Source organism: Haliaeetus leucocephalus, unplaced genomic scaffold, assembly GCF_000737465.1.
Source record: "Haliaeetus leucocephalus isolate CR32 unplaced genomic scaffold, Haliaeetus_leucocephalus-4.0 Scaffold784, whole genome shotgun sequence".
NCBI lineage: Eukaryota > Metazoa > Chordata > Aves > Accipitriformes > Accipitridae > Haliaeetus > Haliaeetus leucocephalus.
The window spans coordinates 2,076,049-2,095,521 of record NW_010973220.1 but is presented as its reverse complement, the minus strand read 5'-3'; positions in this window follow the sequence as shown (position 1 = coordinate 2,095,521).

Genomic DNA, 19,473 nt, shown 5'->3' with positions numbered 1-19,473 from the left:
ATGGGTTTATTGTTTCATTGCTTGGAAGAGACTCAATCTTTTATATTTTAAGACTCTGTAAAATTACTGAGACAGAAGCAACTGAGGTTATTATGACCTAAATTTCAGTTTGCTCTCTCCCATCAGAGTAGGCTGGCACTGGGAACAGGATGGGAGGTTCTCCTTCTATCAGAATCTTCAAGGCATCAGCATCCAGAATCTCCAGGGTGAGAGTGGCTGTATGTACCCTGAACTATCCCTATGTTTCTCTTATATTCACACTTAAGTGGATAAGTATCACACATTTTTTTCAAGTAGACCCTAAACTTTTGCAAGATTAAAGTTGAGTGCTAATTTCAGCCAGCTTGTTGAACAGGCTGAACTCCAAAGTCAAGATGATGGCATCAGTCTCCATGATTTGCTGTTAACAGGAACAGTTTGTTTGATGAGGCTAACTTGCTATTCTATCCAAATTTTTTTTCAGCAAGGCAGGATTATTCAGGTCCTAAACAACAGGTCCTAGCCTTCCACCATTGTGATTAACAGCTCTGGAGAGGGAACTTAGCGCATAACATTGTTAGCAGTCATTTAGGTCAAGGCAACCAACAACAGAGCAGGACACAACGTCTGAGTCCTCATGGTCAGAGAATGAAGTCTCTGAATGACAAAAACCATATCTAGATGTTCATAAACCCCCTTTTACACTTTTCCCCCAGGTAAACAAAGCACAAATACTAACCAAGCCCTTTCTAAATTCTGCTAACAGAAATGAATCCCTTCCATACTCACGCACAATATAACAAATACACTCAATCCCTTCTCCACATACATATAAATTAGACATTTGGCTTTGTTTCTGCAGTTCCATTAACCTTTGTGAGTGTATCTTCCTTCACCAATTAAGTCAAGAATGTAGTGGTTTGACCCTGGCTGGCAGCTAAGCTCTACCCAGCGGGGAGAGAATAGGAAGAGCAAAAGATCCCAAAACTTGTGGTTCAAGATAAAAATAGCTTAATAAGTGAAGGAAAGAGGAAGACGAAAGAAAGGAGAAAACCAAACAAAACAAGTGATGAAAAGGCAATCACTCACCACTTCCCATAGTAGACTGATGCCCAGACAGTCCCTAAGCAATGGCTACCTACACAAAACCCTCCTCCCTTCTGTTTTTTATAGCTGAAGATGACTCTATATGGCATAGAGTATCCCTTTAGTCATTTTGGGTCAGTTGTCCTGGTTATGTCCCATCCCTACTTCTTGTGCCCCCCCAGCCTACTCACTGGGGGGCAGTGTGAGAAGCAGAGGCAAGCACTGCTCAGCAACAACTAAAACATGGGTGTGTTGCCAACACTGTTTTGATCACATACCCAAACCATCACGCTGCAATGGGCTGCTATGAAGAAAATTAACTCCATCCCAGCCAGACCCAGCACAAAGAAGGAAAGGTAGATGTGGCCTTCTTTGTACAGCTGGCAGAAGCCTCATGTCCTTGTCCTTATGGGTGGCTTGATCCAAAAATCTGCTGGAAGACCAACACAGCAGGCTGTAAGCAAAGCAGGGTGTTTGTGGAGCACATTGTGGACAACTTCTTGACACAAGGGGTTAAGGAACTGACAAAGGAAGACACTCTGCTGGAAGTGATTCTTACAAAGAACTGGTCAGGAAAATTAAGCTTGGAGGCAGCTTTGGCTAAAGTGACCATGGAATGGTGAAGGTCAGGATCCTGAGAGAAGGAAACAAGGCAAATAGCAAGATCACAACCCTGGACTTCAGGAGAGTAGACTTTGGCCTGTTTAGGGACCCGTCCGGAAGAACCCCAAGGGACAGGGTCCTGGAGAGAAGAGAGATCAGGACGGCTGGTTGATTTTCAAGGATCACCTTCCCCAAACTCAAGAACAGTCCATAGCAATGAGCAGGAAAGCAAGCATCTGTTCAACATCTTCATTAATGGTCTGAATGTAGGGACAAAATGCACCCTCAGCAGGTCTGCAGATGATACCAAACTGGGAGGAGCATCTGATAGACCTAATGATTGTGCTGCCCTTCAGACGGACCTCAACAGGCTTGAGAAATGGGCCAGGAGGAACCCCAGGAAATTAAAAAATTGCAAATGTGAAGTCCTGCCCCTGGGAAAGAATAAACTCATGCAGTAGTACAAGTTGAGGGCTGACTGACTGAAAAGCAGCTTTGAGAAAAGGGCCTGGGCTTATAGTGGACAGCAAGTAGAACATAAGCTAGCCATGGGCCTTTGCAGCAAAGAAGAGCGAAAGGCCTTCCTCCTCGGCTGCACTAGAAGGAGTGCCAGCAGGTCGAGGAAGGTGATTCTTCCTCTCTACTCAGCCCTGATGAGCCACATTTGGAGTACTCTGTCCAGTTCTGGGATTCCCAGTACATGACATGTACTTTGCACAAGTCCAGCAAAGGACACCAAAGATGATAAAATATTGGAGCATCTGTCATATGTGGAGAGGCTGAGAGAGCTGGGAGTGTTCAGCCTGGAGAAGAGAAGAATCATGGGGGACTGAATCAATGTGCATAAATACCTGATGGGGTGGAGTAAAGAAGACAAAGTCAGATTCTTCTCAGAAGTATCCAGTGACAGGACAAGAGGCAATAGTCACAAATTGATCTACAGGAAATTCTGTTAAATGCAAAAGAGAAAAAATCACAATGGGTTTAGTCAAGCCCTGGAACAGGTGGTGGAAAATCCATCCCTGGAGCCAGTCAAAACCTGCCAGGACATGACAGCTGTCCAGCAACGTGAGCAACCTATCCTTGCTAACCCTTCTCTGACCAGGGCAGTTGGACTGATCACCAGAGGTCCCTTCCAACGTCAGTAATTTTATGACTCTAATTAGTTTACCACAGAGTCAGGTATGGAAGGCTGTTCTTAAGCCTAAGAACCAACTTTCCTTGAAATAAATTACATTTTTCTTTCATCTGCTGTCCTCCTACACCTTCTTGAGAGTTCTGCTTCTTCAGACTTGAGCCCTCCAGGCAGCTTTCAGTCCTCAGCCATCTGGCCTGAGAAGATGACCCATACCTCTCCCCAGGGGAGGGAAAGGTGTACAAAGAGTCCCATGAATACCCACAGAGAAAAGGAAGTATACTACTTAAAATATAAATATGAATATTTCTTTATACAAAACACACAAAAATACAGGACAATATTGCTTCTCTCTCCCTAAGAGACTTAGTCTAAAGGATTAAAAGACACTGAGACAAAGTGAGTGGGATTTATCCATAAATTCTAACAGCCAAATTTAGTCAAATTTAGGACATCTGCCAAAGTAAGGGTCCGCACGTTGAATCACATGCCTAAACTTCTAGAAGCCAGCACAGCTCAGATAAGTATGTGAATGTGTGCTGAGATGCATCAGAACAACACATTTCATTGTGAGCCTTCATATGCCCCACTTAGCGGTTTTTTTAAGTTAAAGAAACATTTTTTTTTTTTTGCCACTGTCTTCTGGCTATGATCCAAGCACATAAAAGTGAACAACCTTCTTTTCTCAGAGTCCTAGTAATGTCTCTGGGCCTTTCAGTCATTATCACATTTTTATAGATGTTAACAACAGGTTAACAAACTAACCAGCTAGCTGAATAATAAGTAGGATGCTCTGCAGCCTGCAGGAATAGCATTTTTACAGAATGCATACAGACATATTCAGAGATACAATGTGTGAGTTGTGTTCATGGGGGTGTTGTACGAAAGAAGGGAAGTGTCCTGTGATGCCTTATACTGCTGGAAGTGAAATAGTTTGGAAGATTGGGTGGGAAGTGTTAAACTAGCTCTTTCACTGTCCATATTGTTTGTAAGGAGCAAAAAATTTTCATAATTGCTTTTTTATTTTCTCCTGAAGGACGCTTTCTGGTTTACTAAAAATGAATGTACAGGGACAAACTAGCATAAGTCCAGTGCAAAGGAGCTAGGGACCAGAGCTTTAGGGTGAAACACAGAGTGACCAGACAGTATAAACACACCTAAAATCTGTTGTCAATCATTTCATTACTCTCTTGTAATGAATCAAGTTCATTGAAAAGAATACATGACTGCAATAGCAGCTTTTGTATCTCTACTATCTGATCACTGAACATACTGGAAAGAAAAAACATAATTACAAATAAAAAATATATTGCAGAGATGTCATGGCAACAACCAAAGGAAACTAGAGAATAGGTCCCTCAGGACAATTTTCACTTACCCATATGAGCAAACAAGGGAACAGGGATGAGGGAAAAGCAATACACAAATATACATGAAAGAAAACCTACTTGTTACCTGTTTAGGAGACAACTAGTTCTTGTTAGTTCCTTTTCTGGTAAAACATTGTTTTACTTTTACTTTGTGAGTAAGCATTCTCAAGCTAAGCGTAACTGCTACCTAAGTCCTGCTGGCCCCCACCAAACCCTCCCTGACTGTGAAAGGAAATATTCACATGAAGGAAAAGGGCTGCTGTGCAGGCACCCATGTACCCCACCACTGGCGAATGGCTCACTTAGCAGCAGCTGTCAAGTATGCGAGTGTAACCAGGGGGGTGTGCACATATGGGACACACAAAACTGTCTGAGAAGGTTTGTGCCTGAAATGATCGTGTTAGAGAGGAAGACAACCATCAGCAGGATTAAACAGCAACCAGGAAATGACAGACACTTCTGAAGAGGTCATCTTAAAAGAAGTACAAAGGAAGCATGGACATTTTGACATAGGGAAAGACAGTGGAGAGGAAGCGACAGCTGTCAGAGGGCGTCTGTCCCTGCTGACAGTGTCCGCAGGGCACCCCGATCCCTGCCCAGACCAGGCAGTGTAGCCCCCGCTGTGGGGTGCTGGGAGCAGCCAGCACCCAGCAGTGGGCTGGCGGAGTGGGGGAAACACACAGGGAGCCCACCTCAGGGCACAGGGACACCTCCCAAGATGCCTCCTCACCATCAGGTGCATCAGGAATGGCAGACGGGCATGCAAAAATGGGAAGTGGTGACAGCAACCCCTACATCCAGAGACTGTATGTGCACATGCCCGGGCTAGACCTTCACAGGATTAGCTCTACAAGGCTGTTTATAAATTTGTAGGTGTTTATTAGCATCTCCTATTTTATCTATAATTTTGATTTATCTGTTGTATTAAGGATGCTGATTCTGAATATACAGTTCATGGATTGCCAATTAGTTACATGTCATTAATAAATCAATAAACTACTTCAATCCTGATTTCATTTAAACCACCTAAGCTGAGCAGTTTTTCCTTCTGACAGGATAGTGAAAATAACTATCCACAGTCTCAAAAGGACATGCTCTTTTAAATGCCCTCTGATAAAAAGAGCAACTTGCTGGTGCTGCTTGCAAACTGCATCAATAAAATGTGTGATAGCATGCTTTGCTTTTAAAACATCTGAATGAAGCTTTATAGCCTTATTGTCTTCAAATCCTTAACTCAGAATTCACCAAAGCACTTAAGAGTCACTTAATTTTTATCAGACTTCCTTGCAGTTTTTGGAGCTTGGTGAGGTTCTAGAAATTTTGAGTTCTCAGAAATAATCTCTACCCAGTTTAACACTGCTTAAGAAAAGTTTGCTTTGTTTTTAGCTTCCTCACTTTCTACCCTTCATGTCAGAATATGGAACTACAGTAGAAGGTACACATCTACCTTCTTCCTCTTCCCTTGTCTTCCCTGTCCTCTCTGAAGCAGATCACCATAGACGGATGTGATATACTCCTCTTGGACATACTTTGTATAGAGCAATATGTGCATTATAGCAAATTATATGCACCTCAAATACAGTTGCAAGCTCAAAGGCTGTTTTCCACCTTAAGCTCTGTGACCTCTGCAACACTTGGGAAAGGTTACAAAAAGCCAGATCTAGTGGATCAATTTTCTTTAAAGGACTGGGATATCTGGAGTGAAGGATGCAGTCCATCTGACTGATAACAGAAAAATCATTGTTTGCTGGGAAAGAAAGTATTCAAAAAAGGCAATCAAAGTGGAGATGACATTCAGAACAACAAAATTTGGGACAACAGTATATGGGTCCTGAAATTCTGGGGCTGTTAAAAAATACACTTTTCCCTATACACCATCTTTGTATTGTGGTTACCCATATTCTAGTACATGGAGTTCTTTTTATAGTGTGATTAGATAAATGACAGTACAGTAACTGATTTACAGCATGACATGGTCTTTGTGTAATGCAAATTGACACTTAAATTATGTTATCTACGTTGGTATCTGGTGCAGTGACTTTTAGGCATATTGCACTTGCTATCCTAATGCAGTATTTCCAGTCTTCACCTGATAATAACACTTTCAATTACATGGGGAAAAAATAGCAAGGTCTCATTCCAAGAGACAAAAATATCCCTATGTTAAGGCCTAGATATGACTCTCAGAATCCATTCTTATTTCTTTTTCTCACCCAGAAGTGAACACTCCACACCATGATTGTTTGTAGATGGAATTCATATCAAATATCTACAAAAACAGTGGAAAAAACCCCCATGTACTATCTGCCCCTGAGCCAGTTTGATGTTTGCCAAATCTTTCATCTTTAAGGGGTAGGTTACCTCATCCATTTTTTTAATTGTCCTTTGGAGGTGCCAGTACTTTATTTTGATTGAAATGGAGATTTGACTAATAAGGTCCTGCCTTGGTTGCCTCTCTTAAGTGGCTAAATTGAGATGGAATCTAGGCTAAGGATTTGAGTCAAATAAACTTATCAATCGGTAATCTATAAACTGGACAAATTAATAAATCAATTCATTTTTTACTTTCATGTTTTAATTCCACCTTAAGTACTTTCATTTAAATGCTTTCATTACAAATTATTTATATAATTAAACAATAGACCATAAAAAACATTGTAATTAGAATTTGTTTTCAAATGCACAACATTGTCCCTCTTCCTAGCATTTAAAATAACCTACATTCTTAGTCACTTAGCATGGTTATATATAGCTTTAAATCCTGAGACTTGGCAATCTGTGTCACTTAAGTGGTAGAATAATAATGAAATAAGTCATATTACATTTTTATGCCATTATCTTTGAAAGATAGTCAGACAATTAGTGGGAAGATATGTAAGCCAACTGGACTCTCAGCTTCTTGCTATTTTTCTAAGAATGTAATTCATGAGACTAGCAATGATAATGATAAATATCTACTATATGGAAAATGCACATAAGAGGATTACAGATGAGTTTTATACCATTAGAGATATACCAGTTTGTTCATTTCCACTGTACCTAATTTGGACTAAACGTAAAATGATAATAACCCACCTCAAGCCCTTGACTAATTTGACATCCTGGTCTGTTTCGTATTTTCATATTGCTCCTGATCCAGAATGATAAGACATTTATCTAGTGCTGTCATTTAGTTACGCTGACCCTCTTTGGGGGTTTAGGTTTCTTTTGTTTGGTTAGTATTTTTACCTCTATGAATGTCCTCCTGTTTTGGGTTTGTGTGGTGGGGTTTTGGTAGCGGGGGAGGATCGGCAGGTCCGGCTGCTGGTGGAAGCTGCTGGAAGCTTCCCCGGCTGGGAGCCGGACCCGCCTCTGGGAGAACAGATTCCAGAGGGGAAACCTGCCGGGAGTCGGGGGATCGGGATGGGAGAGGAACCCCTGTGCAGATCCCGAGGGCAGGGAGGAAGGAGGGGATGCCCCTGCAGCCCGTGGGGAGACCAGGCAGCAGGCTGTGTGTCCCCAGCCCGCGGAGGGGAGCGGGGCAGCGGAGGCCCACCTGCAGCCCGGGGAGAGAGGAGCCCACGCCGGAGCAGGGGCTGGAGGCCCCACAAGATGGCCGCCGCTCCCTGGGAGCAGGCTGGGACTGAAGGACTGCGGCCTGCGGGAGGGACCCGCGCCGGGGAAGTGTGTGAGGAACTGCAGCCTGCGGGAAGGACCCACGCTGGAGAAGTTCGTGGAGGACTGTCTCCCATGGGAGGGACCCCCCGGCAGAGCAGGTGAGGAGCGCGGAGTCCTCCTCCCCCTGAGGAGGCAGGAGCGGCAGAGACAAGGTGTGACGGACTGACCCCAACCCCCATTCTGGAGGGAGAGAGAACCGGGAGTGGGGCTGAGCTGGGAAGGAGGGAGGGCTGGGGGAAGGGGTGCTAAGGTGTGGGTTTACTTCCCGTTATCCTTGTTTTGATTTGATCGGTAACAAATTAAATTGATTTTGTTTTTTTTTTCCCCACGTTGAGTCTGTCTTTTGCTTGTGACCATAAGTGGTGAGTGATCCCTCCCTGTCCTTCTCTCGACCCACGAGCGTTGCTTTGTATTTTCTCCTCCCCATCCCACCGGGGCCAGGAGTGAGCGAGCTGCTTCGTGGTGCTTTGTTACCGGCTGGGCTTAAACCACGACAACTGTGGAAGAAGGATAACACTTAAAATGGCCATGTATAGCTGGGTTGTGTGTGTTAAAGATTTCCTCAGGCCTGTTCAACGTCTGGATAAAAGATAATCGGGCAAGATCAGTCATCTCTTCAACAACCACACATAATGCATACCACCATCTGTGACATAATTTCCATTAACTGAACTCAGTCCCGTGGAAATCAAAATTCTTTGATATAACCAGGATTTTTTGCCAAAATTTCCCAGTATGGCAAGATACAGAAAGCCCTCAAAAGGGAACTTTTTTTTCTTTCTTTCTTCATGCTGTACTAATGCCTAAATCAGGGCATTATGTTTATATGGGAAATGGAAGGATAAAATTTACCTCTGCCATTTGCATCATGTATTTTGTTATTTTGTTTCTTAATGGTGATGGGGAAGCATTCCATGCTAGAAAAAGAATACTTTTGCAAATGATGACAGAAGCTAGTGACCCAACTTTAAATTTAACTGAATCTGACTGTAAATAATTCTGTCAGAATTTATTCCAGGTCAGAGGGAAATTAAAACTAGTAGATATAAGCTTGGGTTTGCACTTTTTTTTTTTTTTTTACTTTTTTTTTTTTCCCCCCATGCAAACCATTTGAAATACGTAAGATTTTATATAGTAAAAATAGGGTAAATCCTGACAGTCAACCTTTGGAGCTTTTTCATGATTGAAGGCATAATAAAGCAAGAAACTGTCAAGCTATTTTGTGAATAAGCTGTTTGACAAAGTAAGCCATTTTTATGATAACAGATTATTTGTGAACCAGTACAGGTTTTTACAAATGTATTCTTTAGCTGTGAATAGTTCCCATTGAAAAATGAAATAAAATGCCATCTGTGAGTGTTCTTAGACTTCTGTGGTTATTCCCTTTTGCCATCTTTCATTTCAGTGCAGGACAGCTCACCTAGGTGACACATAATCTTTTTTGTGACTGAATAAATGAAACTCTTAAAATGGGAAAATAAGCAAATGAATGTTGAGTAAAAAATGAAAAAAGAATGCAGCTGTCCACAGGAAGTATTAATATTTTTAATGAGAATATTAATGCCCTAAATATTTGTGAGAACAGAGTGTTCATATAAGATTATTCAGAAAATGAACAATAAAATGTATAAAAATGTCAAAGTGGAATTTGAATGCATCTGTCTAAAGGTGACTTCTGTATTATTCAGGCAGTTCTAATCCTTAATGTTTAGAATACATCAAACATTATTTTTTTGCATTTGATTTTGAACAGTAGGTAGGAGAGGTCTGTTCTCCTCTTTATGAACTAGAATACAGTGAGAATACTCGTTTCACAGTGACAAATAAGGCAGTTGTAACATAAATAGCTGCTAGCTATTTTTTGGAAAGCACTGTTTTGTTAGATAGCTATGAAGGAACCACTACAAACAAGCTGTTATGTTTTTACAAGGTTGCCAGCTACACTTTTTATGAGCCCGGATTGCTCTTTACGAGCATAATAAAAGCAGACTGGCATTCATGTGTGTCTTTGATTGTGTTCAGTGCAGGCAGTGTAATACTGCAAACATAATGAGGTCTGCAGGAGTTCCCTTTGTACAGCTGAGTGGCTGTGTTCTTTTTACTCGTTAATTTTTCTCATCATAGCTTTAAATAAACAAAAAATACATAGAAATATTATATGAATGTTTGATATTATATTAATTTTAGGCAACATAACACCAGTAACCTCAAAAAATTACTGAGTAACTGAGGGTTTTTATTGTTGTTGATGTTTTAACTTTCCCACTTGAAATGTATTGCATATTGCTATCATACAAAATATTTCTCAGGAAAAGTTGTCAGTGAACCCATTTCATTTTATGAGGACTTTTTTTCTCCCCCATTATCCCAGTCAAGCAAAGGAAAACCAAGCTTGTACACCTTGAAATTGTTTTACCTATAAATTATTGTACTTCATATTTGCCCCTGGAGCAAGCTGCTTCAAAGCTTTAAATTAAAGCACTGGTGAGGCCCTGCGTTCTTATTGCCAAGTGAGCTCAGTTGGGTTCACTTTTTGTATCTTCAAACACCAAATTCTCCCTTAGGCACTCAAGAAGAAGGAAGACATACAGTGTTATTAGTATCAGGCTAAATAAATTCATATTGCTACTAATTATAGGATTATTTACAGTATAAAATAATATTCACAACAAGGACAATTGTGAATGTCTGATTCCCATTTATACTATTTTTCCAGTCATGCTTGAGGTGAATAATGACTGACTGCAATAGCCCCTTTTAGAAGAATGATTCCACCTAATAGTGAATACCTTGCCAATATACTCCACACCTGTATTCTCTATCTCCATTGACTGTAGAAGGAATGCAAGGCAGTAAGATTCCTAGCTTTAGTGCCTCTTTTAGGTGGCCTGAATTAAATTAGATGAATGCCCCACTAATGGTTTACACACTACCAAGTCCTCATGATTATGAATGATTTTGTATTATAAATAAAAAAGTAAAAGATAAAATTAATTTGCAGCAGATTGATACTACCGATGTATTTTAACAATATTATCTGTAATTTTATTTTTACCTATTTCCTATGAAATGCTCTTACCTCCCACCAAGTCTAATAGATACTCAGTTATATGAAGCACTTCACAGATGTTGCAATACCTGACCTCTCTTTAAACCTCTCTGTGGAATATCCAAACTTCTTAATACTTAGTAGTATGCAGTAAGAATTACAGATTTTATTCTATTAAGTATATGTGCTGAAGGGTATGTTATGGGCAATTTATTGAAAAGGACATGTGGATGTGAGATAGCAATGAATACAATGTATCACTTTGATTATTGCAATAGTCAAAGCAAACCTACAAGAAACACAACTAGGTGGCCATTTTTGCACAACCAAAAGCCACTAAAAAAGGTGGTGTTTAAATTTCATGGGATTAGGATAGCTGGAACAATAGAGTCTGACAATGCTGTCTCTGGACATTGAGAGTAACTAAAATTTTAACTTTTATGTATACAACCTTATTAATTTTTCTTACCTACACCTCATTAATTTTTCTTACCTGTGAATTAAAAAAAGGTAAATAGGTAATTCTTCATACTTCATATTTTGTAAAATTTTTATTGCTCTCTCCTAGATGGTCTTTAATCTGCTTTGTGCTTAAACCTGGACATAGTATCTCCAGAAAGGCGCATATACTAGCTAACTGTGTGAGAGCCTCATGTATTCTTATGTGTGCATAATAATCTTTATGACTGTGAAGAAGATGATACTGATACAATTTATGACAAATGTATGCTAAAAAATAATAATTGTAATTCAAAATGTAATGTGATTATTTGAATAATCGGTAATGTTATTGGAACAGTTTCATAGAACTTCACCTATATTTTGGAAGTGAAAATTTTGAGCAAGAAAATTTGAGCTTATTTAACTATATCCAAAAGGTATTTAAACTGTTTCATGCTATGCAAACCATCAGTTACTAGGAACTGTTGATAGTTTAATAGCATTAGTGACGAAATATATTGGTAGTTAGAATGCTAAGTAGAACAAAGCTGTGAAATGTATTTGGTTTGGAGATGGTAGCACAGATCTTGGCTTGTAACTTCTATAAAATAAAGAGCATTCCAATACATATATGAAATAAGTATATTTTCTTACATACAAAAATGATACTGATTTATTTGAAGGTACAATGATCTGTTATATTTCTGGAAAAGTAAGCCTTCATAAAAACACTATCTTTGAAATTATTATTTTTCTTCCAAACTTGTTGATTTATTAGAATAATACTTCTCTGCCTATTAAGTTTATTTATTTAAAATGTTTGTGCACTTAATATTGGTATTTGCATGTCCATATTGTTATTGAGTGATAAAAGGAAAAAATAACATGCTTAAGGCCATAGAGTTCCTAAAGGGTGCTCTCAGGCCAGCTACAAGTGTCTGGACCATGTTCAAAAAAACCAAACAAAACCAACTAAACAAAAAAAACCCAAAAACTGATCAAAACATTTAAAAGTTCTTGTATTAAAACAATAAAAAATTATACATAGAAAATAATTTCTAAATTGGCTGTTAAAATCTATCTCGGTAATAGTTACAAAATGTGTATTTGTTAAGGTTGCTGTTTCATTATTCACTTCTCAGAGACAAGATTTGCTACCTTAATACTCCATGAAATTAATTCACAATTAGCCCTCTCCCACTCTTACACTGACCCATAGCCACAGTCATACCCACACTCACTTCACTGTTGAGACAAATCTTAAATAAAAAAAACCCTTTTTTGCACACACTACTGCATATGTTTCCTCAGTTTCCACATTAGAAGCATATACCATAGACTGCTTCGACAGTGATTTTTAATGTACTGTATTTACAGTAATTCATTTTATGTGATATATCTATTGTTTATTGGATGCATAGTCTTTCTAAGATACAACTTTAAGATAAAGTATTTTACCAATCTATTTCAATTGTTTCTACTTATGCATGTTCATAAGTATATTTGAAAGATTTCCACTAACTTTTAAAGTCATAATTTTAGTTGGTTTAATAATGTCCTTCACTGTAATGGGCTGCTTCATTTATCATTGCCCTGACAGTCTCTACGTTCAAATTAGTAAACAAGCCTTGTAAGCCTGCTGGTGGCAAAGATATGTGACGACATGAAAAGCATTTACTAGAGCCTTTGATATTGTATCTGCACTAATATTAAATTGGTTTAGAGTGATTTATAGCAGAAGCAGCCTGTTGGTTTGCCAGTGGAGAGGAACAACAGGAAGGTATTGAGTCTCCAGTCATCAAAAACACAGGCTATCTTTTCAGTTTATATGTAGTACTAATACTAATTAAAAGACAATACCTTTTTTTCATTGCTAGAATATTCATAAACCACAGTCTTGTTTCTTTGGTTATATGGTGTGTTTTGAAATAATATATTAAAGCTTTGAAATCAACTACTTTAATTTGGGTTTGTTTCCTATTTTTAAAATATTTATAACTGCTATTAGTGAAATTTGCACATTGTAAGGTTATTTATTTATCTATATTCTACATATCTGATGATTTTCCAGCCATGCCATGAAGCAAACCAGTTAAACTAGTTTAGTAATCTCTGAATTGAAAAAGGAACTTGCCCATTTGCAAGTGTTCCTCCAAAGAGATATAATCCTTGTGCCTTTGAAGCAATGTCAGGGCAGCTGATGCCCTCCTACTTTGTTATAGTTGGTACAGTTATTTAATTTTACAAAATTTAAGGTAGGTAGCTTTAAGGCCAATAGAAAAACAGAAAGGTAATTTGGCTTTTTCATATATACTGACAATGACCTTTAGGAACACTAGTTTTCCTAGAGCATTCACTGATACAGTTAAAATCAGAAGAAATACCAATATTAATAATTGCACTGATTTTTAACTGCTTTATACAGAACCGCAAAACAGCTGAGATTCAAAGACAGAAAGAGCCCTTAAGAAGATGTTCGTTCGAAGGAGCTCAGAAAGTGATTCCACACACTGAAGTAGAGACTTCGGGCTCAGTCCAGTTGCTTACACATGGCTATCTCCATCAGGCATCATTTGAGATGCCACAAAATATTCAAGAAACTGCAGGGCGCAGGCAAATAAGAAAGATGATGTAGGGGAAACCCGCCCCTCTGGAGAGGCATATGGAGGCAAGGCAGGATGACCTAAGGAGTCCCAACTGATACCACCTACATCTTGGCAAATATACTGTCTCTCCTATTGGCTACAATGGAAGCTTAGCTATCTTGCTCATTTGTAGACTCCTACAATAGAAACCTGATTTGAACTGGCTTAATCTTGAGGTGAACCCCTCCCGAAGCTCAGTTTCATAGTACTATTTAACTCCTTAGCTTTGCCATGGCAGAACTGTCTGCCAACTCGTCTCCTCTCCTGCAATGATAGCTAAGTGTCATCTTGTTAGCCGTATTCTTAAATCTTGGAGGAAGATCAAAACACACTGCAACACTCCCGGGGAATAAAAAAGGATTATTCTACAGAGTATCTAGTGGGGCTGTCATATCTAATCATAAGAAATGACTTACAACTGGATGTATCTTATATTTAAAAAGTTACAACTGGTATTCTTGTGTTGTCCTTTTCAGAAAAATGAGTGCAAAAAATCAAGTCAAGGTACAGGGTTAGAGAGGAACCTAGCCAATTAAAAGGTACATCCAGTCTGCACACAGGATTCTTGTTCCAGGGTCAGATTTCAGTTCACTGAATGTAGATATATGTATCAAATTCAAACACCCTTTTTAGTCAATGGAGGAAACAGGCAGGTTTAGGGAGAGAATAATCACACTCCAAAATAGATATTAATATAATATACTATGATATGTGAACAACATCTCTCAATTGTTATTTTCTGTTGTCTATTAAGGAGCTGCAACTAATTATCTCAGATGCGGAAATCTGAGCATACAAAAAGATTAAACAGATAAATGCTAACTTAAATGTTATTGGGACTACCCAGACATTTCTGTATCAAGATAGAAGCTGAAATCTGGCTATAAATATGTATGTGTGTACGCTTATACATGTGCACACATGGGCACACTCACATTTACATGTGTGTATACAAGCAGACTTCTCGTAAGATGAGAAGCAGCAGTCTGAGACAAAAACTGGGGCTGGGGGTAGACTTGCCAAATCATACCAAATCATGTACATTGGCACGGCCAACTGAAGCTAAGACCTATGTTCCTCATTCTTCCAAATGGTGTGGAAATGCATCAACAGTGAGGCATAAGGGGGGAGGACAGGCAGAGGAAGTAGGGTAACAGAGAAAATTCAGGTATTTAGAAGTACCTTTTGGCACACTGGATGAGCACAATATTAATGGATATCATTAATTTGTGATTTAATTTCCTCTGGGCAAGCAGGGGGTGAAACCAGCAGATAGACCAAATAATGGTCTCAGTTTATGAGAATTTCAGGTTTATTGGAATTAGAAACTAATAGTTCTGGAGTTCAATGAGAAAAAGTGGAAGATTTGTCCCTGTTACATCTGAATGTGCTCAACAAAAGGTAAATAATTCCATTCACCCAAACCCAAATGTGTACTTTCCACATGAAATTAATAAATACATAAATAAAGCCTTATCAGTTGCAGGGACAGAAGCATACTACTGATGAATTTTTAGAAAGTTTTGTAAGTGTTTATTGCTTCTCTGAGGTGATGGTTCCTGGTTTCAGCATTAGGGACATTAGGATGTTAATCTTTCAACCCTGACTACACTGTACAGCTGAAGAACAATGGGACACACAATGACCCTCTACAAGTAATCATGCTTCCTGCTTAAAGACATTTGCCATCCCCCTGATGTCTCATAATCCATCATGTAATCCATTTTATAACCCAGTCTGTAGGCACTGTAATTGCACATGTTGCTCTGTATTATATCTTTCCTTACTATTGGTATCATATTAATCTAGAAACAATATTTATTAACATCATTACAACTAATTTGTTCTTTTCACATTGCCTTAAGTGGTTACGTATTTTGCTTTTGATCCTGTGTTGATTTAATTTTCAATGCCTGAAGCTCCTTGTTGATGATTCAATGCTTATTTTGGACTGTATTGTTTTTGTTAACTAGTAGTGGTTAGGATTTAAATACAAAGGTAATGACACAAAAAGAGAAAATTTAATGGTAGGAAACATTTATATTTTAAAGAATAAGGATAGGTTATAGAATGGATAGAAGAGAGACAACAATGAAAATATGTTAAACCATATGAAAAAAATTACAGACAGAAAGCATGCATATCAGGTAAGGAATTGTAGTGAGTAAACAGATTATAAAGAAGAAATAAGCCTACTTTCAGTTAAAAAACCCAAAATTCATAAATAGTGAATCTAAATACCTCTTAAAACCAGGTATAATCACTTTATATACTCCTTAATTTCAAGCCTGAAATATATACCCTAAAGCACTTATATTTTATATTGGATATACTAAAGTCTGTTTTCAAGAATTATTAGGAAGCTTCTTCAGCAGTGCTTCCACTGAATTCTACATCAAACAAAATTTTATACAACTAGGTATTTCATCTATCTTAATCTATAGTATCAGATTTTTTTTTCATTATTATAATATGCTTAATTAAATGCATTTAAATATAGCACATTTTAAAGAAAATATCTTCCTGAACTGCTGTGGTGGGTTGACCCTGGCCAGAGGCTAAGCCCCCACCCAGTCGCTTACTCCTCCAGCAGCAGGATGGGGGAGCGAACTGGAAGAGCAAGAGCTGCAGACTCATGGGTTGGGATAAAGACAGTTTAATAAGTGAAGCAGTTTCACACGGAAGCAAGACAAGGTAATCATTCACTACTTCCTATCAGCAGGCAGATGTCCAGCCATTTCCTGTAAAGCAGGGCTTCAGCACACGTAATGGACACAAATGCCATAATCATGAACATGCCCCCTTCCTCCTGAGCTTTTACTACTAAGCGAGACGTCATATGGTATGGAATATCTCTTTGGTCAGTTGGGGTCAGCTGTCCTGGCTGTGTTCCCTCCCAGCCTCTTGTTCACCCTCAGCCTACTTACTGGTGGGGCAGAGTGAGAAAGACCTTGATGCTGTGTAAGCACTCTTCAACAATAGCTAAAACATTGGTGTACTGTCAACATAATTTTTGTTACAAATCCAAAACAAAACAGCACACTGACTGCTATGAAAAAAGTTGACTAACCCAGTTGTCATGGTTTAAGCCCAGCTGGCAACAAAGCACTACAAAGCCACTCGCTCACTCCTCCCCCTTTGGGATGATGATGAGAACGTATAAAGAAACGCTCCTGGGTCAAGACAAGGACAGGGAGCGATCACTCACCAATTATGGTCACGGGCAAAAGACAGACTCAACCTGGGGAAAAACAAAATCAATTTTGTTTACTAACAATCAAATCAAACCAAGGATAATGAGAAGTAAACCCAAACCTGAGAACACCTTCCCCCAGCCCTCCCTCCTTCCCGGCTCAGCCCCACTCCCGGTTCTCTCTCCCTCCTCCCCCTGGCGGCGCAGGGGGACGGGGAATGGGGGTTGGGGTCAGTCCGTCGTGCCTTGTCTCTGCCGCTCCTTCCTCCTCAGGGGGAGGAGGAGTCCGCACTCTTCCTTTGCTCCGCCGGGGGTCCCTCCCACGGGAGACAGTCCTCCACGAACTTCTCCAGCATGACTCCTTCCCACAGGAGATGGTCCTCCATGAACTTCTCCAACATGGGTCCTTCTCACAGGCCACAGTCCTTCAGTCCCAGGCTGCCCCAGCGCGGGCTTTCCCATGGAGTCATGGCCATCCTGGGGGGCCTGCGCTCGCCTGCTCCCCTCTGTGGGCTGGGGGGACACGGCCTGCCGCCTGGTCTCCCCACGGGCTGCAGGGGCATCCCCTCCTTCCTCCCTGCCCTCGGGATCTGCACAGGGGTTCCTCTCCCATCCTGATCCCCCGACTCCCGGCAGGTTTCCCCTCTGGAATCTGTTCTCCCAGAGGCGGGTCTGGCTCCCAGCTGGGGAACCTTCCAGCAGCTTCCAGCAGCAGACGGACCTGCCGCCCCTCCCTGCTACCAAAACCCCGCCACACAAACCCAAAATGCCAGTACATCTGCTGTGAGTTTAAGGAGAAAGTTTTAATCAAGAAATAATATGTTTTGTTTTGTGCTCATTAGTATCTTCCTGGCCAATGTTCAGAACATATGTCAAACACTAGACATTATTTCTATTATTTGAGCGTGTAAGAATTAAGAGCAGATGAATCTATTCTTCAAAGAGTTTATTGTAGTTTTCACTATGTACTGATACTGAAATTTCCAAAGAACCCTCTGTTCCTCTCTTCTATTTTTCAAACAAATTGGCCTATTCTTCAGCAGTTTCTAAAAAGATATTTCAAAATGTTGTGAAGAAAATGAATCTCAAATTCCAACGAGACATTACTGTGTGGAATGCATGAGAAATGTTAACACCTATCTGCTCTACAACTACTCTCATCTCTTGTAGCTTCATGACTTCAAATGGTGTTCTGGTTTTGGGTGGGATAGAGTTAATTTTCTTCACAGTAGCTAGTATGGGGCTGTGTTTTGGATTTGTGCTGAAAACAGTGTTCATAACACAGGGATGTTTTAGTTATTGCTGAGCAGGACTTACACAGTCAAGGGCTTTTCTGCTTCTCCCCCCACCCCACCAGCGAGCAGGCTGGGGGTGCACAAGGAGTTGGGGGGGACACAGCTGGGACAGATGACCCCCACTGACCCAAGGGATATCCCAGACCATATGGCATCATGCTCAGCTTACAAAGCTGGGGGAAGGAGCAAGACATTCAGAGTGATGGCATTTTGTCTTCCCAAATAACCATTATGTGTGATGGAGCCCTGTTTCCCTTGAGATGGCTGACCACCTTCCTGCTGATGGGAAGTAGTGAATAAATTCCTTGTTTTGCTTTGCTTGTGTGTGCGGCTTTTGCTTTGCCTATTAAACTGTCTTTATCTCAACCTGCGAGTTTTTTCACTTTTACCCTTCTGATTCGCTCCCCCATCCCGCCACGGAGGGGAGTGTGCGAGCAGCTGTGTAGGGCTTAGTTGCTGGCTGGGGTTAAACCATGACAAATGGATAGATGAGCAGGGAACTATAAAAAGAGTATTCTCATTTTACAGACATACCTGGGGAAAATAAATGGCACCTACTGCTTTGGGTTTGGTTGTCATGGATATAAGAAGCAGTAGCTACTCTTTCCATAGCCTACAATTGGACAAAAATTAAAAAGGCCAATGAAACAGCATAAACATTGTGGCAATGATGAACGACAATGATAGTAAGGAACATAAGATCAGACTAAATCTTAAAATCAGTGACCTCGTCTGCAGATACACATGATCCAGAGCCTTATCTTCTGATTACCTCACAGACTTCTGGTCAACATGAATTTGCAGGTCATACTTCCTTTCAGTTCTGCAGTCTTTCCTCAGTACTTCTGGTAGGTCTACTTCATTCTGCTTTGATGTCTATACAAATACTCTTCCTCATGACTGTAAAAAGGAAGAGCAGATATTCACTGTAGGCCAGGGACAGTTATTACACATTGTGCTAAAAATATAAAATTTATTTCAGATCAGGAATTTATGATTTCTCCACACAGTGGACTTGGC